Raw genomic sequence first — 23,818 nt, forward strand, 5'->3', positions numbered from 1 at the left:
CCTGTACTTCACATAGTAGCAAAAAATCGTGCCACTGTTTTGGTCAGAGTTTAAACCATACACAATACATCAAGGATTTCAGGAAAAAGATATTCTTTGAACAAAAATGTTATATGTACATGAAAGCAAGAGAAAAACCAATCTTGGGCCAGCCAAATAGCTCAGAGAGAAAAGGAAAAAGAGTACTAAGTAAAATAGGTGGAGTACTCTTTTTTTAAAGCTTTGCCTAGTAGGCTCCCTAACTTTACTCTTTTTATTTACTTTAAGAATACTTGCTTGAATTTTTCCTTTTCCCTATGAGGGTTAAATTCATGTTAAATATTCTTACTACAACACATTTTAAAAATAAAAGAATGGGGTCAGGGAGATGGCTCAGTGGAATAAGTGCTTCCCTGGCAAGTGCAAGGGCCTGAGTTCGATCCCCGGTTCCACAAAAAAATAAATAAAATAAAATAAAAGAGTGGTTAAAACACATTGTGGAGTTTGAACTTAAACCTTTACAAAATGGAGTCTTAAAGAGGATTTTAATATAACAGCATAAAAAAATCAATGTTTCAGAAAAACATAAAACCTCATATCCCAGGATGGAGTATAAGCTTGCATAAAACTGAAGTCTTAAGTTTAAAAAAATGCTTATTTAGGAAAAAGTAACACAAACCTTTGTTCCATTGACAATTTAGTAAAATGACTGCTAGCTTTGTTTAAACCAGTATAAGCTCAATTTTAATAACTTTTAAACCTGTAATTAAATATAAATTCCTTCTAATGCTTAAAAAAGAAAACAACACCTGAATCATTACCCAAATTCACATAACATTCTTATAACACATTTATATGAGACATAAATTGCTTATATGAATTATATAATACTGGCCTCGAGGAAAAATTAGAATGAGCTAAAAACAGATAATCCAGATCAAGGTCAAATCCCACACAGCATTCCACAGGTAACACTGTAAAAATGTGTGAGCACAAACATACAAGTATAATTTCAGATTTTTTTTTTCTAGTACCAAGGATTTAACTCAGGAACCTGCGCTTGCCAGGTAATTTCAAATGTTAAACGGAACTAATAATATACTTCATTATCCCCATTTAGAGAGGGATGGTCAAAATGATATGAAACACCTTACACAATGCTTCCTGGTATGTCACTGACATTTGATAAGTCAAGATCAAGAGAAGATACTACTTCTCTTCCTTCTACACCCTACTCCCCCAGTAAGTTCAGATATTTGAAAGAAAAAAGGTTATTCACTTAACATTTATCTATCTTCAAAATCTAATGACTTAAAATCATTTCTGAAGTGCTTTTTAAATACACATACACAAGGAAAGCTTATCAAATATTGCTTATCATGTAAGCTTTATATATTGAACATGATTACTAAATTGCAAGGCTGTACCAAAGAATTTATTCTGCCATAGCATTACAGGGAACAGGTATAACTCTGATGCACAACACCAACACTTATAGGCAAGTCATTTTATTAAGAAGGTAAATATAATGTATGAAAATAGCATTTCACAAGAGATATAATGGAAGAAATTGAGGTTTGGTTCATCACATCCTTCTCTACTGAAGTTCTGCTATAGAGTTAGCAACTAAAGGGAAAACATACAGTAAGAATACTATTACGTATGGTCAAAGTTTTCACTATTTTCTAAAACCTACCTGGTAAAATAAAGATGTTTCACTATCAAATGAAAGAAGTAGGCTATAATCAAGAGAAAATGGTAGGAAATTAATACTTTCAATAATTTCCCCATAAGATTTTACAAGAATGAGACGAGTTTTCATTGATTTTTCAAACTCCCCTTTTAATCCAAATCCTCAATGTTGAACCTGATCCTTTAAAATTATAATACTTAAGAAGAAGGACAGGAGAGGGAATGGGTGAAAAGATATATCTATGTATGGAAACAGGATGGTTTGGACAACTGTACTGTGGATTTCTGCTGGTCTATGGAAAGGAGCAGATAATAATTTGTTTAGTTTCTGTTTTTTTCAGTTGTTCTTTTTCTGTTCTTAATTACTTACATATTTCTTTTCTTTGTTCCAGTTTTATATGTATATATCTAGTAATATGAGCAACTTGTTGCAAGACAACTCTATACATTACAAAAATAATGTGAAATTCATATTATTTTCTTAAGCGAAATTCTTTATCACTTGTAATTTTTAACACTATTTTGCACTCTTTATAAAAAATAAAATTATAATACTTAAATTATCTATGACATATTCTTAAAACTATATTAGTATCTGGAATTGATTCCCTTACACTATACTTATATAAGACAAACGTAAAGGATTTATACCATTCCCAGAATATTGAACAATAAATAACAGATTTCACTGACAGGACTTTGATGACCTGACAAACCCCAAGTGCTAGCCCAAGTCATATGAAACCATAAATCACTATTTTACAGTACACTTCAAAATGGATTTCTGCATTCTACCTTGAAAGTCATTTAAGGTATTATTTATAACTAGTGAAGATCAGAATAGGAAGAAAATTACACATATCTAGAAAATTTACTGTGACTGCTTTCATGGAGAATAACTTTTTTTAGTGAAAAAAAATTAGTGACAAGAAAAGAAAAACACATGAATACAAAAAGTTTCTAGAGAGCTAGATCTTTATTTTACTACCAAAACAATCCTATGGATAGCCCTTGTGCCCTATCCTAAACAAAATAAATATTACATTTCATACAAAATTGACTGAAGACTAATACAAAGTCACAACAGCATTCGTAACTCATGCTGCAGCCCCTCAAAAATGGTGACATCAGAAAATTAGGCAAAAACTACATTTCAACCCTTTTTTTACTCTAATATTAAATCTTATACTCAAACTTTATCACATAACTCTACCCTTGAGTGGCTAACTTAACCAGAAGAAAAAATATATATACATACATATATGCTTATAATTATTTTTAAAACTTAATTATTTTAATTAACTTTTACTCCTCACAATTTACCAAAGATTTTTAAATGAAGTAATTTGAAATTGATGGTCTTCTTTCTCATCAAAGTACTATGTGTATATTGATGAATTCCTTAGAATTTGAGAAAAAATAAGCTATCATTAAACTTTTAATGCAAATTTTCTCTTAATTAACAACAACAACAACAACAAAAAAAAAATCCAGGGCCGGATAGATAGCTCAGCAGACTAAAGCACCTGCTTAGGCAAGGCACAGGGACCCAGGTTCAATCCCCAGTATGCCACGCCGGCCCAGTCCCCAGGGCGCACTGAGATGGGAGATTGAGACTGGGCATGGTGGCATGCATCTGTAACTCCAGCACTTGAGATTGAAAACAGGTGGATAACTACAAATCCGATCTGTGTAGTAAGACCCTGTAGACCTTGTATTAAATACATTAAAAAATTCATTATAATGTAAGGCATTAGAAATAGTTAACAATAAAATAATGCTTCAGTATTTAGAGTACTAAAATAAAGGTCAGGAGGGTTGATTTCTTTTCCAGTTTATATTAAATATGTGTGACATCAAGAAAGTCACTTTCTCTCTTCCAAAAGGGGAATGGTGTGGTTAGCTCAACAATCTCAACTTGACTTCTATTTGGGGAGAAAAGCTCTGAATAAAAATAGAACTCTGGGAACATTGCAAAGGCAGCAGTTGTAGAATTTTCAAGAACCCACACAAAGTGTACACAGGAAACTAATTCTCAAATTTCAGGTTATATATGTAATTGTTTCCTGAAAAGGAAAGGGAAAAATCTAAAGTAATGAGTCAAGAAACACTCTCCTTGCCTATACTAAAATACAAAAATCCACAACTCAAAAGGTTCTGAGGGCTGTGGATATGGCTCAGTTTTAGAGCTCTTCCATCATATGTACAAGGGTTTGGATTTGATGCCCAACACCACAAAAAAAAAGGTTCTTTGTTGAATTCTATTAAAGGTCTATTTTAATTAAAAGGGGAATACTGAGCAAAATAACATCCCAAAGGACAAAGAAACCATGTCACATAGGCATGCAACCAAATTAGATGAAAATATTAATAACATGTTAGTATTAGTTAAAAGAAATTAACAGCAGAAACTGACAGATTATTACAAATCAGAATGAGAAAAGATCAAAAGTGATGAGAGAAATGGAATACTTAAAAAGAGGAAAATGAATTTATTTAATTTTAAAAATGGTTCTGTTTTACATCTAGCTGTCCCTCCAAAGGATTATGCAGTCATACATGCAACTCTTCCAGAGGTGGCTGTATCTCAAGTGTGTGACACTGAGAGTAATGGTGTGTGACTACTCAATTGGTCCACTAACTGCTTTGGGACTGCCCTAATCCCAGCGCTTACACAGAGTATTAAAAGGGGCAGACATGGGCCAAGGAGATGGCTCAGTGGAGTAAACACTTGCCTGGCAAGCACAAGGGCCTGAGTTCAATCCCCGGTTCCACCAAAAAATAAATAAATAAATAAATAAATAAATAAATGGGCAGACAGGGCTCAAGAGATGCTCATCGGTCTAAGTGCTTGCCTGGCAAGTGCAAGGACCTGGGTTCAATCCCTGGTACCACATGCCATGCAGGCCCCAGAACACCAGGTGTGCAGTGCTGACCCCAGAACCATGAGTGGTGGCACATGCCTGTAATCCCAGTGCTGCAGAGGCTGAGACAGGAGGATCACTACAAATCTGAGCTGTGTAGTGAGACCCTATACCAAATAAATAAATACACATTTTTTTAAATGGGGGGCAGACAAAAATTTCTAAGGTCCATTCCTCACACGCTTTTGCTATCTTCTGTTTGCCATTAGCTGGTTGTCTTCTGCACTGGAACCAGTCAATTATGGACTGAAATCTCTATGTACTATGAGTTAAAACCTTTCCCTTTATCTTTCGGTGTTGGCTATTCTGTCCCAACAAAGAGAAAAAAAATAATTAAGACAGATATGTATGTACTAGAGAAGTGGGGTCACTGCTGTAATTGTGCTTATGTGGTTCAAGGTGGAAACAATTTGGAATGTTCTGGAGAAGTCACATGAAAAAGTACAGTTGGAACACCTTAGGCCGTATTTGATGGAAAGTTCTGGTCATAGCTCAGAAGACCAAAAAAGCTGACCGAAATTATTCTTGTAAAGACCAGGCTCATGAGGTTTCTGATGGGAAGGACTGTATTGCCTGTTGGAGTACAGATGATATGTATATGGGTTGGAAGAAAAATGGTCTGCATTTTGCTCATGTCCAGAGCCTGCCTGAGGCTGACGCTGAGGAGGCTGAATTAATTAATCTTGCAGAAAATTTTCAAGACACTCTAATGTTGAGGGGAGGCTTGGCTCCTGTCGGAGGCTTTTAACCAGATTTATGTTGAGAATCAAGATCAAAGAGTCCAGGAAAAGATTCAAATGTTGTGTGAGTTTGGCCACAAAGGAAGCTCCAGTAAAGCCATTCCCTGCAAAGTTGGGCCACAGGAAAAATTGTTCACTGAAAAGACTAGCAAGGAAAAGCCAAATATTTCAGAAGACAAACAGAAAAGGTGGTCAGAGGACATTACAAGAAACAGCAGGACACCATCCTTTGCAGCCTCAGAATGAAAAGGTGAAAAACAGAGCCCCAGAATATGACGTTCCAGAATAGTGGTAGCCTAGAAAATTTGTTCCTTGGGATTTCATTCAAAGTTCTCAGCGTTTCCAGCACTCTATCTTTACATCCAAAAGAGGGAGCCTGGCTATTCCTCTAGCTGGTGGTAGATGTTGGCACCACCTATATAGTGCCAGCTATGGGTGACTGCAGAATCCAAGAGTTTGGGGGTGAAGAAAGCTTCCACTGAGATTTCAGAATAAAGCATGAGAAGCTAGAGAGGTACCCCTCAGAGGTCAGTGTGTGAAGCTATGAATATAAAGCCAAAGGTGCAGTGGAGACCACAGAAGTTTACAGAAGCCAGGAATATCGACTGTCTAAGGAAAAAATCTACAAGGAGCAAGCACAGCCAACCCAAGAGAGAAGCCATGGGAGGTACCACAACTAGAAGTGTAATAGTTGTGGAGCCACCCAAACCCTTTGGAGTTCATAATTTGACAACAGATTGCTACACATGCTGCACATAATACTACAGGACTTAATGCTTCTGCTGCTGAATTTTGGACTTTCTTTGGTACCATTCTTTTGTATTCCCTATTTTTTACCTTTTAGAATGGTAATGTTTATCGTGTGCCATTGTATGTTGGAAGTGCTTACCTTTCTTTTCATTTGTATGGGAGCTCACAGCTAAAGGTTTGCCTTAAGTCTCCAAGACTTTAAGCTTGGAATTTTCAGCAGTACTGAAACTGTTAGGACTTTGGCAACTCAGAGATGACCTTTTTGCACAAAGGAACATACAGAAGTTTTTATAAGCATAGAGCCATTATGTTAGTATTTGTCTACATGTCCTAGAAGAAGTTCATGAAGTTCATGAAAAGCTTCCTTTCTGGTCAAGGAACTCATACAGTTCTTTTCCAGAGGTGCATAGATGTAGTGTATGATGCTGGGCTTAAGAATATATGATTACTTACTCAGTTTACTGGTTGGTTTGGGACTGCCCTAATCCCAGTAGCCTACACAGAGTATAAAAGGAGGAGGGGAAAAAAAAGTTGATAAGGCCCCTTCCTTCATGTTTTGGTGTCTTCTGCTTGTCATGCACTCATTCTTGTCTACATTTCCCTTCTGCCACGACACTCTGTCTTGGAACCAGCTGATTAGGACTGAAATCTCCACAAATTGAACTAAATCATCCCACCCCCTTTAACTTATGTGTTAATTATTTTGTCTCAGCAAAGAGAAAAAGTAACTAAGATGAGAGACACCTAAGAAATAAAAACTAAACTACAACTAACTCAAAGAACCCCTCTTCAAAAAGAAAAATGAAACATACAAGGTAAAAACACTTAATTCTGTATAGACCTGAATTCAATGTCTCACTAACTCAATAAAATCAGAGACAAAAGGAAGATGTTAGGAGTGTTTTTTTGAAAATACAAAGGCAGATAGTTCCAAGATGTTTATTCAGGAGGAAAATGGCAATTCCATACACTTTCTTGTATAAATAAGCAGTACCCAGAAATTTGTTTTAAACAGGTGGCTCTATTGGTTTTAGAGTGTAAAGATAATTATTTTAAGCTGGACAAGTTTAAGGAAAACTTTTTATTGTCTATTTTTTCAGTTTTCCTATCCTAGTCTATTTTAGACTCACAGCATATTTTGTTTATACATATAAATGTTGCTTGTCTCATAGATATGTACTAATCAATCATAAACAGATTTATTGAAGACATTTTAGAGGTCAACATTTAAATAAATACTCTCTAACTTTTCAGTTACTTAAATCACAAAAATCTAATAACAAAAAAACACAAGAAATTATCTTGGCAAAGATATAACCAAGAACACAAAAATCTTGCTGTCTTAAGACACAGAAAATGTTGCTGGGGAGACAGCTCAGTAGAATAAGCACCTGCCTGGCAAGCACAAGGTCCTGAGTTCAATGCCTGGTACCGAAAAAAAAAAAATTGAAAAATAAAATGACACAGAAAACTTTTAGCAACTTAATTGTAGCCAATTTGATTATGTATCATAATAAAATTTATCTAAAAATTTTTGTTTCAATTTATATTATGTAATATATAATATGTAATAATTTATATTACAGTAAGAATGGTAAGAAAGAGAAAAGTCACCCATCAATGGAAAAAATGAAGCAAATTGAGGCAGCTCCTTTTTTTAGCTACAAAGAGATTTTTCTGGCAGTTTTTCAAGCCCTAAAAGCTCCTGTTCATTTATTTACCTTAACAATTACTTTAGATGACTCATGAGAGCCAAAGTATAGCAGTTAACACATTTTTAATTAAAAAAACAATGTGAGAATATCAATAGTTAATATACTGCATTATTATCTTTAAAGGAGTAACTCGGAGTACATGGTATGGGCATGAAAAATTCGCCACGTTATAGCACAAACCTTTCTTTTCAATGAACTAAAAGAAACTAGTAGCACAGCTATCTTGCTTTCCGTCCCTTTTCCCTTCCTTCCTCTCTCCTTTCCCAGAACCCTAGTTCCTCTTTCCTTTTGAAGTTTCTTCACATTTCTAATATCTACTATACATTTGGACCTTATTTGCTCTTTCAGTTTCTCATACCAGGAAGATAATTAAGCTACTATCATTAACCAAGGAAAACTAAGTTATTATACAGAGAACGATAGACATTATATTTATAAAACCAAAATTTTAGGCATTAGCCTGGTTAAATAACAACCCTGATGAAAAGGTCAGTAAATTTAAAGATATATTTATCTTTCTTATCTCTTTTAAACTAGCTTATTGTTAAGCTCTTTGAACCATTAGTATTTGGGTTAATATCATGAATGTTTATAACTAAAGCAGAATACATACTTGAAATTTATACAAAAACACACATATTAACCCAATTATATATGATCTTTACGTTACCAAACCTTAATTTTTACTACTAAGCCTTATGTAAGTCTGGATTCTACTAGTTTTTTAACTCTTTAATATTTTAGGTAAGTTTGGCTGTACTCAACCTATATAACTGTGGTTTAATGTAAAATCTTAAAACTGACAGAAGATGGTAACCACAAAATTAAAAAACAAATTTATGTGAACTCAAAAAAAAATCATTAACTTACCAGCTATAGTTATTTTCACTGGTTATTTAAACAGATAATCAGGCTTACAAGCAAGGAAACATTATTTTTCAGTCAGAGAATACTCTTAGATGTACCAGCCATGTATAAATATAATAACCATTTATAGTTTTAGGTTTATAACCGCAGACCTGTCAGAACTGTTCATAGTAGTCATCATCACACTTGTTATGTAAATCACAAGAGATCTCTTGTAAAAAGCTGCACCTATAAGGATCTGAAGAGAAGGCATCAATGTCAGAAAATGGAGTTGAAGATTTAGAAAGGCACATGTGGCAGTCCTCTGATAAGGGTCCAACATTCTGGATGGAGGAGCTAACACTGAGATCAGGAAGTACTGTACAGGAAAATGAGACATTTTTGAGAATCTAAGGATTAAATTCACACCAGTATTTAAGAATACAGCCCAGGGCCGGGGAGATGGCTCAGTGGAATAAGCACTTCCCTGGCAAGTGCAAGGGCCTGAGTTCAATCCCAGGTTCCACAAAAAAAAAAAAAAAAAAAAAAAAAAAGAATACAGCCCAGAAATGTTAGAATATGAAACACAGGACCCAATATAGGTCCTATGGAGTTGTTAGTATCTATATAAAAAATGTTGTTTAGAGTAATGAACATCACTCTAGGAGGATACACAAGATATGTGCCTCCTTTTGGGTTTCTCCCGAACAGAGGGGTTTCCTGACCTGTGAAAGTAAAAGCCACCTTTATTTTGCAGCCACACTGAAACTAGGGCCACAGTATGACTGAACAGGTAGATCTGCATGAACTAGTAAGACAAATAACCAAAAAGTAGTAAGCCACATACTCAAAGGTCATGAGAGAGGAAATTCACCATTTGGAGATAGATAATCTGGTCACTGCAAGAGTCTTCAAGGTCAGAACTTTTACCTACTAGAGACTAAAAGTCAGCAGCTCCAGGGAAAGTTAGCAGCAGAGGTAGGCAGTGAAACAGCTAAGGGCTATCTTCACAATATATATTGATTCACTCTGGATAAGCTGTTCCTGTCAATTGTGCTATGGGTTGAGTGATTAGGTAGAGGGAGTACCAAAAGAAAATGGTCCCTTAACATTATGGACTATAGTATGCCATTTACTTTCTTCCCATTTTCTAGGTCTTACCGGAGAGTGGTACAAGTCAAAGTACAGCAATTATAAGTGGGAATCAAGACTTTCCACTAGGGACTGAAGAGAACTCCTTCGTTTGCACCCTGATGGGCTATCGTACTTGAGATCATAGCCTAGAGTTCTTTGAGTTTCTAAACTGTGTTTTTTTTATCAATGAAATCATTTGTGTCTTATGTACCCCTACCTCAAAAGAGTAAGAGTCTATCCAATTTTTTAAATACCAGATGTTTGTTAAATTTTTCTCTAGACATTATTCCTGGGTGGGAGGCAGCAGAGAAGGAACAGCAGTGTATAAAAAGCCTAATGTAACAGAAACAGTATGTAAGGCTCAAGAACTGTATCTATGTGGAATAATCATAAGACTTTTTAGTTAAAAAAAGAGCACTAATCTATTTCTTAAATGTAATCACAATTAAATGGGGAGGGGAGACAAACACACTGATTTTTTACTTATCTTGATTTTTTTATTTCAAAATCCAAAGTGATCTTGGTGGTGCCTCCAAATACAAAAGTTAATTTGGTATAACTCCAAGCTCATTATTTCTTTAAATGGAGGAATGAAATCACAGGCAAAAGGAGGGAGCTATGAAAGTATCTGGAAATAAGAATACAGCTCCTGGATATTTATCCAGCAGATCTTGAAACTGGAATGGCATTTGTGCTCTCTGTTTTGGCCTTATATAGCTAAGCAGAGCACAGAAATATGTTTGAAACAGGTGGCTCTGTAAGTTTTCAGGTTTAATGAAAACTAGTATTTTAGGGGGCCAAGTTTAAAGGAAACTGAGTTTGAAGGAAAATGGTTATTCTATATTTTTCAATTTTGCTAGCCCAGGGCTTACGGAGGAGCTGGCAGCTACACATATTTTGCCTAAGAACTTTTTAGGGGGAAGAAGATTCTGTATCTCTTCATTTTATTTAACTTTCACACATCTGCCTGTGTTTCCTTTCATATTTCTGAAATCAACTAGTGGTATGATTTAAATTAGCTCTTAAGTCAGTGTGTGTGTGTGTGTGTGTGTGTGTGTTTAATCTAGCCAACTCAATCTTAAACTGTTCTTTTACTTTACTGTACTTTTAGGCTAAATAACTAAGCTGTGTATTACACTGCATCACATTCTATTACACAAAGGACATGTGATGAAGGTAATGTGATTGTGTTTTAAAAATGGCAGTAAGCCCACATTTTCATTCAAATTAGAAATATTTTTTTTGAGTACTAGAAATTGAAATCAGGATCTTCTGCCTGCCAAGCAGGTGTAGTGCCATAGAGCTATATCACCAGTCCTCAAGTTAGAAATACTTTTATGAACAAATTGTATCTTGGGTAATTTGAAGTGCTTTAAATATTATAATTAATTACATTAACTGATACATTAGAAAAATAAAAGGTGCATCTCCATTGTTCAGATTAAAAAATAGTGACGATAGTAAATGACTTCTCCAAAACCACATATTCACACAACAGCAAATCCTAGACTCAAAGTTTTAGCATTTATTACTACAACTGCCTATGTTATATGATTTGAGATAATCATTTATCCTCCAGAAATGCAACTAAATTTTGTTAAATAATTTTATTATCAAAAAGTATGCATTTCACATACACTAGTTCTATTTTTGGCATAAACTGATTGTTAACGTTTGTAACAAAAATAATTTAAACATGCTATTTATTCTATGAAAACAATTTTAATTATCAAAATATACATGTTCACTAAAGATCAATATTTAATAATTTAATCTGTTACTTCCCACCAGAAACTGTTCCTTATACATATTACTTATTAATTTTGAAAATTTTATTTAATGTGTGAAATGTAAAAAGCCACACTCTAAGCAATATTGGATTTGGGATTCAAATCCACATCTATGCAATTCCTAAGTTACTATCGTCACATCCTCAAGTGCATAGAAACACCAAATTTATCAAGTACGCATTAGCTGTACAGAAAGTTTTTGGCCACAAAAACAAATATAAATTCAAAAGACCCTTTTTCTTCTGCATGTATGCTGAAGTACTTAAAGATAGAATGATATATCTGGAATTTGTTTCAAAATAATGCTGGACTAGATAATTGAGACCAAAGATGAAAAATACGGAGAAAACAAGACTATACGTTGCAAACAGTTGAACATATGAGACGAGTACATGGTGGGTTATTTTAACTTACATCTTTTGTGCTTGAAATATTCTGTAAAAATATTTATAAATCATATTGATTCTGAATCAATGAAACATTACACAAGTTAAACTATAGTAATTTCCTGTATGTATTTATATATGTGTGTATACATATATACATAATATCTAAATTAAGAAAACTGTTTTAATTCAAATTATTCCCTTAAAATTAATGTAAACGTTTGCTGAAACCTGTCCATGCCAGGAAATGAAGAGGTAGTTTGCACTATAATTCACTTTTACTTTTGTAACATTAGTATTTTTGTTATATCAAATTAAGTGATCAAAATAATCTTTACACAGAAAAGAATACTCTAGCACAGCTCTCTTTCAACTTAACACAATATTAAACTTGTAAAGAGGAAAATAATATTTCTTTGTTTGAAATATATTCTACTTACCACAGAACATGACCTTTGGTATATTGGTTGTAAAGCTACAAATCTAAATGAGATAATGTAGAGTACATACTCATTCAAAGGCTCCTATAAAAACCACAAAAACTATTTTCTCTTATTTGAAATCTTACCAAGTATCTCTAAAATGTAGAGGTAAAAGCTTATGAACCTTATAAACTATTTGGGTGTGGTGGTGCACGTCTATAATCCCAGCACTTGGGCGGCTAATGCTGGAGGATGGAGACAAGCCTGGGATAGAAAGTGCACTTAAAAATAAAAAAAAGACATACACAGACAAGCTTAGACCTGTTTTTGTCTCTGAAAGAGTTGAGACCTAGTGATCCAATAGCAGTTCCTAGTGAGCTACAGACTTTCCTGAGTAGACAAAAGACATAACAAGGCCAAATTCCTGAAGTTCTAATGGGAAGAGCCTCTCCCTTCAAGCAGTAACTATCTACCATTTCATCCTCCCTTCCTGCAAGCCAAAGATGTAAAGCTGAATGATGAGTATAGTACGTAATTGTTGTTTTTAGTATACTAGGCACATTTTTAACTTTTTGGTAAATAAACTAGGAAAATTATTGGTGTTTATGGTAAATTACAAATACCAATCTTTCTTTATTGTGAAAAAGTTAGTTAAAGGGTGCTTTGGGAAGGTTGTAATGTATTAGGGTATTTCCATTATTTCTTATGGCGAAAAGTCTGCACTTATAACCAACCTGAGTTACAACCAGTCCTCGTGACTGAATTGACTTCATCAGTCAAGTGTCCACTGTATTGATTTATGCAAGGGTTGTAAATTAATATTTCTATGAAAGTTTGGTATCAAACTTAACATCTGTACAATGCGAAATCAAGAACACACATATTATTTTCAAAAAAATAAGGAAAAGCATCTATACCATGGAGGCATGAAAGGTGATCCTTTTATTCCAGAATCAATCTTAACACTTATAGAAGATTAACTATACATTATGTCTCTTCTGGTGTGCTCCAACATGACATTCATATCACTAAGATGTAATCGAGCCAAAAATACTAACCTGAGTCCATCATAACTTTAGATATAACTTGCAGCAGTTACAGGAAAGACACAGAATGATGAATACATAAAAGGATACTACAAGGAAGAATCTAAAAGATCAGTAGCTCTTCAGCATATGTCATTTTTAAAAAAAAAAGAATAAATCAACTACCATACAATAACAGATTTTATAGAACAGACTAAACAAAAGGTTGAAAAAGTTAATGGGGCAGTAAGTTGTTATGAAAAGTTGAAATAGGGTCTGGGTACCAGATGAGATAAAAATGAAATGGAACAGATTGAAAGATGAGCATTTTTAAGTGCAAAAATACTTGCCCAGTGGTATACACAGAACAATCTTATTTTAGCATGTTTTCTGTTATAATTTCCGGGGAGGGAGGACTTCAAAAACAAAATTAAATTGCAAGCAAATACATTCACTTTAATAAAACCAGCATAATCTACTAAGTTTGAGGATTTGCAAACCTACGATGCTATATAAAGCAGTAGATAGAGCCCAGATATGCATATGTATATGAATCCCACAAGCGTAACATCAACCAACAAAAGCAAATTGTGCAAATACACATGTTACATTTCTGAATGTTAAACAAGGGTCAAAACAGTTAAAATTAAGAATATATTGTTTAGAGATATATGCAAACATGACAATACAACTTTAAAAATTCAATATTACAAATTAATTATACATACCATAATGATTATATCTTCAGTAATCAAAAAAGGAAGCAGGGATACAATGATGGAGCACACAAAGAGCTTTTAAAGTACTGGCAATATTTTAGTAATGCTTTTTATTTTCCCTTCAGCTAAGTCATATATACATAAGTATTTATTTTATTATTATCCACTGAAATATACATATCTGTGTATCATTTGTAGGGATGGTATTTATAATAAAACAGAAAGCTATGGACCAGATCAAGTGCTACACTGTAAGACTTTGTACTCAACCAGCCAGGCAGGCAGTCTCCTTTGAGATGTATAGGTTCTTGAACATATATTAAACATTCATACTCCATTCACATTTCATGCCTAGTGTTAAAAATGGATAATATCATATTTATAGCTTTTCATCTCTCTTGTATTATTTGCTTAGACTTCATAGATCTGGAGTTATGGAATCAAAAGCAATGAACATATTTACAATTCAATCTGTCAAATTATTTTTCCAAGGTTCCAATATACAATGTTATCAACATGCCAACTGAATACAACTTAAGGACAATTAGCTATTACTGCTGACGCTTTAATTACTAGTAAATTTGCCACATCACTATTAGTAAGGAAAATATTTTCACAGCTTTTTGTGAAATGTATGTTCATCCTTCTCATGTACTGACATGCTCTGCTCATTTATCTGCAGAAATCTCTGGGATTTTTTTTATAGAAATTTGAAAGCAGTCTTCAAATGAAATTGGTCCCTTCTTAGGAGCTGCCAATATTTTTTACTTTGGTTTCCTTTTCCATTTCCTTTGCTGTTTTCCAGAGTAGATGCTATGTTTCACATTTTCAAATGATTCTTTTGTTTTCTGTCCTCAGTATACATCCAAAAAGGGAAAGTTACCATTTCCCAATAGAGTTAATGACCCATTCCATTCTCCCTACATTTTGTTTAAACATTTTAAAACAGACTATACTGAGACACTAAGACTATTGGCAGAGGAGACACTTCAAAAAAAAAAAAAGATCATATAGGACAAAATATAGGAACTACTGCAATTCAATGCTAAGAGCACGTTATTAGCTCAATGGTACTAAAATAACTGCTTATTTAAGGGAGACAAACCTCATATTCTACAAAGAAATAAATTTCAAATGAATTAATGTTTAGATAAACAAAATGAAATAAAAAAAAAACAGTAACAAAAAATACAATCTTGCATGTTTATATCTGATAACCTAAACAACTAATTTGAAGATAGCATGCAATACAGCAACCACGGTTGAATTTCTATTATTTTGTTTAGTGAAATGTTGTATCATTTCTAATGTTGTTTTTTCTATTACCCTTTTGTATTCTTTAAAAAGTGAAAAAATAAAATAATTACAAGACAAAAAAAGAAATATAAAATTCGCAATCTTTGAGGGAAGGGTAGGGATCTCTACTTCTCCAATGAAGAAACAATAAAAGGAAAAAAATCCAATAGATATGATGATATAAACTTTATGCATTTTTACACCAGAAAGCATCCTAAAAATGGAAGGCATGTTGGGCATAGTGGCACACATTTGAAATCCTAGCACTTTAGAGGCAGGACTGTCCTAAGCTTAAAGCCAGCCTGAACTACCAAGCAGGACCCTGTCACAATAAAATAAACAAAACAAAAACAAAATAGAACACACTTAGAAATTAAATATGATAATAAAGACACAACAAGAGAAAAACTACAAGCCAATATCTTTGATGAACATAGATAGAAATAACCTCAACAAAATACTAGCAAAACATATTCAGCAGCACATTAAAAATATAACTCAACATGATCAAGCAGGATTTAATTCAGAGATAACAGGTATGATTTTGTTGCTAAAAATATCAGACCATATCTGGTAGAATACACATAGCACTGAGGAATTCTGGAAGGCAGACACCTTTATATATGCTGGCAGGCTGATGGGTACCAGTTCCAAATCCTCAGCCCTGTCTTATGTTTAAACAGTCATTTACATAGGATGATAGAAGGAAGTACAAGTCAGATAACAGTATACTCTACAATTGGTTACATTCTGTTTTATCATATATTGCTATGCAGACTTCTAAGCAAATTAATTAGAGATTACAATCATATAACAGGAACGTCAGGACTAAGGTAGGCATGAAGAATCCATCATTGTATAAGACTGTGCTGGGTCCATCACTAGGTTCTAAGTCTTCAAAACTACCTAACAAGCTCCACGTCCCAATGAGATATTTATCCTAAAAGCTGGAGTTTCTGCTGATAATGCCAAGGCTAGCTAGGGTTTGTCATTTTCTTTTTTTTTTAATTAATTTTATTGAGAAATAAATAGCAATGAGACAGTTTCAAAACAGGTTGGTAGGACACTTACCATAATTAATACATTGCATATTGTTGTCTTTGTAGTAGTTATTCATAGTACAAGATGCAGACATGATATCCTGCCCAAACACTATTAGTGGAAATCTTTCTTCTCATTGAATTAAGAGAAAGTAACTGTATATCTATCCTAACTATTTTGTATATACATATATTTTTTTCCACTACAAAATGGTTCAGCAGGAGAATGTGAGGGAGAGCTGCCACATTTGATTTTAATTTCTACAGTCTGAGTTATCCAAAACATTATGAAAACACTAGAGAAAATGAGGAATGACAAGAGCCATGGGAGATGAAAATGATGCAACCAAAGGAATTCAGGTAATAAATGCAGCTCTGTGAGGAACTGGTTCAATTTCACGATTTACAGAGAAAGATAAGCAGCTCTGAGAGAGTCTTTTACAGAGTTAGATAACTCTTCTTACATTTCTAGGTGTTGAGAGCAGAAAAGACATACTTTCTCATCAATAAATGCCTGTAGAGGTGAAAAGCATTTTTTCAGAAGAGCAAAATGTAGGCTGTCTTAGATCCTGAATTTAGCTTTTATATACAAGTAAACATTTCATACTACATTGAAATAAAATGAATGTTAAATCCATTCAACACAATAATGGTAAATACTACAAAATGGTGAATAAAACAGAAAACAGGAAATTTCAAAGCTACCTGGTAAGAAATCTAATAGAGATAGTGGTAATCAACTCCCAAAAGTATTTCCTACCAAGCGGCCAATGCAAAGAGAAAGAACATAAATCAGACATTTGAATCTTTACAGCACTCTCCACAGAATTCATAAAAGCACTGAGGTAATTGTAATGGTAATAAAAGCACATGAATATGGCTTTATGAGCCATAAAAATCAAATACATTTTCTGAATACTTACAAAGCAGTTTGTATGAATTATTTCATTCAATCATCAATACTACTCTGAAATATATCCTATTTACAAATAAGAAAATTGGACATTCATGAGGTTAAGGTACATGCTTAAGGTGGCACAAGAGGCAGAACTGAGATTAATACCCAACTTACATCATTCCTGAACCAAACTGTCATCACTACATTATACTGCTCGAGAGATACATGCCTCCCTGTAGGCCCTGTACTAAATACATAAAAAGATACATGCCTGTCAAAGTGAGTCAAATTTATAGGAGGTATGGCATTTGGAAAATTAAAAGACTTCTGAAATATAACTTTCCTATATAATATCCTATTGAGTTGGTCAATGTTCTCTATCACAAACTTTCAAATTCTGTCCTAACTCCTGCAAAAAGTGTATGTATGAGTCTAAATAAATAAAGCACATTCATCCTTACTAAACGTGTTCTAACATAGAACCTCTTTTTGAAAAATGCAGGAATTCATTTCATGACCTACAAACAGGTAGGATCTTGCAATGAAAAAACTCTTGCAATTAAAAAAAAAACTTAGGAGTGGTAGTACATGCCTGTAATCCCAACAGAAGGAGGCTGAAGCAGGAGGATTTCCATAAATTCAAGGCCAGCCTGGATTATAGAGTGAATTCAAGACTGGCCTGGACTATTACCTTGTCTCAAAAAATCAAGCAAACAAAACCCTGACCTAGATGTATGTATGTTTGAAAATACAGTATGTATCTGTGATGTTAGAAATAAATCCAGATATTCTAAGAGAAGGTTAAATGAGAAATGACTTGAAATGACTTCAGTCCAGCAAAAATGGACATTCATCAATACCAGTTTCCAGGACACTTCCTGAACTATTACTGTCCCTCAAGGCATAGAGAAGTAAGATACTCTACTAGGATAAGCACCATAGTCAAAGAATGAGCTGTCAACTTAATATTTCAAGTCAAAAATGCCAAGATATAGGTCTGAGCTACTTATGTGACTCTTCTGGAAGAAAAGCAGCTAATCTCTTTCAAAAAATGTCTTTTTAATCAGCCATTCTGATGAAAAAAATTCTAAGGTACATTAAATACTGACTTGACTTCTTGGAAGGATTATACAAAACAGAAACTATTAAAAAAAAAAAAAAACAGAAACTATTATGTTTCCAAAAGACACAGTCATAACCAGCAGCACATAACGGTAACTTTGGACCTGTTAAATCTCCACCTTAGAGATAACCTAATTCAAATGACTCATTTTATAGATGAGCAAACTGATGCCCAGTCCTTGTATAATTTTTCCAAAGTCACATAGCAGGAAGGTCATGTACTTACCATACACCATGTTACCACATCTATAACTGTACTATGCTGAACACTCTCTCTCAAGGAAATCAGGAATTAGGCGCCATATCACTGTGTAATTTTACCCATTTTTTTGTTATTCCTTGTCTTTTCCCATAATGTTTAGCAGTAAACCTCTTTAAAAGGATCTGTGTGTTTATGTACAAGAATAAAATACGTTAGCCTACTCCATGACCCATCTCAAGAGAAAACTTCAAAGCTACCATGTGGTGTACCTTAAACAGGAAACAGACATTGATAGAATTTCCATAAGGTCTCCAAAAAGTAAAAAGGATTAAATAAAAAGCCCACATTGTATTAAAGACAGCTTTAGGGATTTGACTGTCAGGAAGTACAAAAGTTCATGAGAAAAGGCAACAGAGTAAACTTCACAAGGGTAAGAGAGTAGGTTCTCACCATAATAAATGGTGTGAGGCCATTCTGCTATTTACAAGTAGGCATGCATTTTAGCAGTCTGTTTCTTCCTTTTTCTTAAAACGATAGCAACTTGTATTTATACATCTAAAAACACTCTCTCAGGGTCTTTGTAGGAGTTGACAACATTCCCTGCATCTTCAAATTCAATGGTCCTGACATACTCTGAGCATGCTAAAACCACTCCTAAGATTGAATATATTCTGATTGAAGACATGAAGAATTAATTACTCTATGTAGGAAACGTCAACATTTTTACATAGCTCTTATAAAGTTCATATTGCCTGTTCTTAAATTCCTGGCTGTGCCCCAGCTAATACAGGCTGCCACTGAAGTTACTTCTAGTGAGATGTTATATTACTGGGATTATTTTGAACTTGAGGCCAAAGATACTTATAACCCACAAAATTATCATTCAAATGACTTTATAAATAGCAAACTATTCTGAAAATGTGTACCAGAGATGAAGGTCAGTTTCTAGATAATTATCACTTGCATCTATTTTTGTCCTCTCTATTGAGATTGCAGGTGATCTTTTATTCTGTTCTCTTTTTCCATGGTTCAACTATTTCAACTTACTCCTCAGCCTTTGGATGTTCAAGAAATACTTTCCATATTTTCTGATTAGAAAGAAACAGGCAGCTTAACTTAGAAAAGTATATTTAATATTTTATTGTTTCAATAATCTCTTGAAATTAGGATCTTAAGGAAAAACTTTACCTAGTCTTACAGAAAATCAAAATAAAATTAGTCAAGGTGAAAAGGAATTTAAAATATCCTCAAATTATTGTATTGGGTGATACAATTGATGGTTAATGTTCTAACTAAAACTGTTCAAAGAGAAAAAATTACATCTCAGCCTATTTCATGTTTCTTATACATACATGATTAATTCTGGTTTTGTTAATAAAGCCAAAACTATGAAACACTATACTTCCTTCAGAGCAGTATTTTAATACAACAAACATATTTTTTAAATACTTTCAGCAAACTATTTCAGAAAACAAATAGTACAAACACATCACAAATAATTCTAATTAAATGCATTGAAAGTGTTGAAATCACTTTGAGAAATGCCTTTAATAATTTTACACTATTGATAAAATAAGTTATATCTCACAATTTAAGCAATATGCTTTATCAAACTTAGAATGTCATTTTAAGCAACAATTAAACAATGTTTAAGATTAACTTCAGATAAACTCTTCTTTTTTTTGTGGTACTGGGGATTGAACTCAGGACCTTGTGCTTGCCAGACAAGCACTTATTCTACTAAGCTATCTCCCAGGCCCCAACTCTTTTTATAAATTGAGAATATTACACTCACTAGAATAAGCCTAAAATGAATCTTTTTCAAAATCACTTCTGATGTCTTCTGATAGAATTTTCTGGATCACTTAGGCTCCTACTACCTCTACCAGGACAATTTCAATAGAATGGATGGGTTGCTGCCTTCATCAAAAAATAAAAACATTATAAATTAATAAGTAGTAACAGCATTTAATATGAATGAATATTCATCAATTGAAATTGAAGTACACATAAGAATCTCTTATTTCAAAAAAAAATAATCTCTTATTTCAAAGAAAAAAATTCAAACATCCCAAGTTCCTAAGTAACAAAAGAGAAAGGCAAAACTATAAACTTAAGTATGTTTTAAAATGTACACTTTATAAAATGGATGTAATTCTAAGTTTTAGGATAAACTGGGGAGTACAAGTGTGTAGTCTAATGGCTCTTTCCAGTTCTCACCCAACATCAATTCCTGACAATTATAACCAGATAATCTGAATCCATGAAGTTATTCTCGAACTAGGAATAAACATGCCTTTGCTGTTCTAAAGACAAGTACCCATGTAAAACTACAATTAGAGAATTTTTTTTTTAAACAACTTAAAAGCTGCCTATATCCTACAGTCTAGTTTACTCTGCCTATATTTTAAAGCAACAAAACTGAAGATATGTGTCTTAGTTATTCTTCTCTCGTTGCTGGGACAAATACCCGACACTCACAATGAAAGAAGGAAAGGTTTATTTAGCTCACAGTTACTGGAGGTTTCACTCCATACTCAGCTGGGTCCAACGCAGAGCAGCACATAGCAGCAGGAAACCTTTCATGGTGGCAGCAAAGAGCAAGACCGCAAGGGAGAAGTAGCAGCAGCTCAAGCAGCTAGCTTCTCTTCCCACATTACATTGCAATGCAAATTACCTGCCCCAGGGTAGGGGAAGTACTCACACCTATGGGTACTTCCCAGTACTTACCCACCTATGGGTAATCCCAGCAGAACTAAGACCCATAATCCCAGCCTTAGATCACACATAATCCCAGTGGATCATGAGTTAACACAAATTCTAGAAGTCCTCACCCCATGACTGCATGAGGCTTTGGGGGGACAACTAGACACAAACCATAACAATATGAAAGATTAAATTTCTGGCCCTCCCATTCACACAGCTAGTTCAAGGTCAATCATCAAGTTGTCCAATTATTTCTAATATTATACGTCCCAATTATGTCTACACAGACTCACAGACTATTAAATGATGTTCTAGAGAGGGAGCAAATTGATCACAGCCTCATGAATGAGAATAGAAAGAACCCACCAAATAAGACAAACAATTAAACACAGGAGAATAAGAGGTATACAATAGTAGTCTTTCATTTATTCTTTTGTGCTCAGCAGCAAAGTATTTCCAACAGCACACTCTACAAATGGACTTCTCTTCCACCCTATGAGTCATAATTCCACCTGAGTCTACAGGGTCTATTTCAAAGAAATAGCTGTAGCTCAGTCCTACAAGTGACTCCTGGCCACCAGTAACTGTCATGGTCATTATGCATGTCCACAACACACTAGAACTTTGTACAATATACTATCCTCAAACTGTTAGAAGTGCTGGTCATTTATTTGCCATTCCACTATTTATCTTATATTTTACTCTTAGTACTTCTTTGCTATCATGAAAACTTTTTCTTAGCTCAATTGTTTTGAAACATTTAATTTTTAATTAATTTGAATTTAATTTTCTGAATATTGCTTAATCTTAATTTTTGTTCTAAGATTTATACTATATCTTTGACTTACAATTTATTTAAAAGACATCGTATGATATCATCCAGTATTAGAAACTTTAAAAAGTATATTTCCATTTTCTGTTGACTTTATATTACTTCTTCCCTGTCTTTTATACACACATACACACACATATATGGGGAAAAACACGTGTATAACTCAACATAAGATTGGTACTGTTTCATAGAAATCTGCAATGACCTTTAAATAAGGGTTCATTTAATATATTTTTATATAGTCCTGCATAACTATCATATTGAGAGCTCTTTATTGTTCATCCAGGAGCATACTGCAACTTCTCTTGCCTTTTGAATTATGCTCTTTGTTATTTCCTCTATGCTACTTCTGTAGGTATTAAAATATTTCAAGTTTGTATCAGTAGAAAATCTTACTTTTAGTTTTCAAAGGTGTGTTTGCTAAGTATAAAATTCAAAGAAGACAGATCTTTTCTTTCAGTCCTCTAGTCTAGTTTCTTACACACTTGGTCCTTTTTTTTCTAATGTGGAATAAGGTGCTATTTAATTTTGTTCTTCCATAGCTAATATTTTTTATTTATATGCTTTAATGATTTTTTCTTTACAATAAGTTTTGGACAATTTCATTTTTGTGTATCTTGGCATGATTTTAATTAAATTTCTTGTGCAAAAGGTTCATTTTTCTTGGAAATGTGGTATTATAAGATGAACTAAATTCAGAAATTTTAAATCTTTAAATATTTATTCCCTACTCCTTTCTACTTTGAGAATTCTAATTATATGAATATAAGTTTCTTGGTTTTGACACAGTGAACTATTATGACTGATCTGTAAACTGTTTCATTTTTATTTTGGACAATTTTTGTTATATTCATTTATGTTTGTAAATAATTTATTTTCAATTTGCAATCTATTAAAAATTAAAATAAAATGAATAAATGTGCAACAAGCAAAGAAAAATAAAAATAAAACATGGACTCTGACGATCAGAACAGTGACTGAACAGTGGGATAGAACAGTGGGCTTTTGGAAATTAACCAACTCTATAATCTTTGGCAAATTAGATTCCTAATCCCACTTTTTGTCTTCTGTAAAATGGAGAGATTAACTATTTCAAACAGGTTGTTAAGATATTACATCTGGCCTAATTGCCTGGCACATTGGTCAAGAAATAACAAACATTTGAAAGCAGGTAGCTGTTACTTTTACTCAGATCCTGGAAACATGGCTGCTCCTACTGTATGGAAAGACAAGGAAATAGGAAGTGAATGCATTACAACACAAGGGGCAGGGTTTCATCCATCAGAGTTTCTCTGTTCCACCATAAGCATGAGTCAGGAGAAAAGTAACCCACCACCATCCCATATCTGCCTATCCAAAACTCATCTCCTACACTCTTAAGAAAAACCAAAAGCTAGTTTGTTGCCAAATGTCTTCTTTCATGCGCTGTACGTTTAATTTGTGAGCTAGAAATTGCAGGGGAAAAGGGGCCTGCCTTCTACACCTAAATCACAGAGGACAAAAAAAAAAAAAAAAACACCAAGGGGAGAGATAAGGTTACACGACAAAACTGGAACTCAAGAGTTCATAGCACTTTAAATAGCAGGCAGATAAGTAGGTG

At 33.7% G+C, this 23,818-nt stretch overlaps 1 protein-coding gene across 1 annotated transcript in view; it reads right to left on the minus strand.

Moving 5' to 3' along the window:
• Positions 1–23,818, minus strand: part of Chm (CHM, Rab escort protein 1) — a 309,216-nt gene that overhangs the window by 284,723 nt on the left and 675 nt on the right. The window lies entirely within an intron of this gene.

Source organism: Octodon degus, unplaced genomic scaffold (assembly GCF_000260255.1).
Source record: "Octodon degus isolate 3935 unplaced genomic scaffold, OctDeg1.0 scaffold00103, whole genome shotgun sequence".
NCBI lineage: Eukaryota > Metazoa > Chordata > Mammalia > Rodentia > Octodontidae > Octodon > Octodon degus.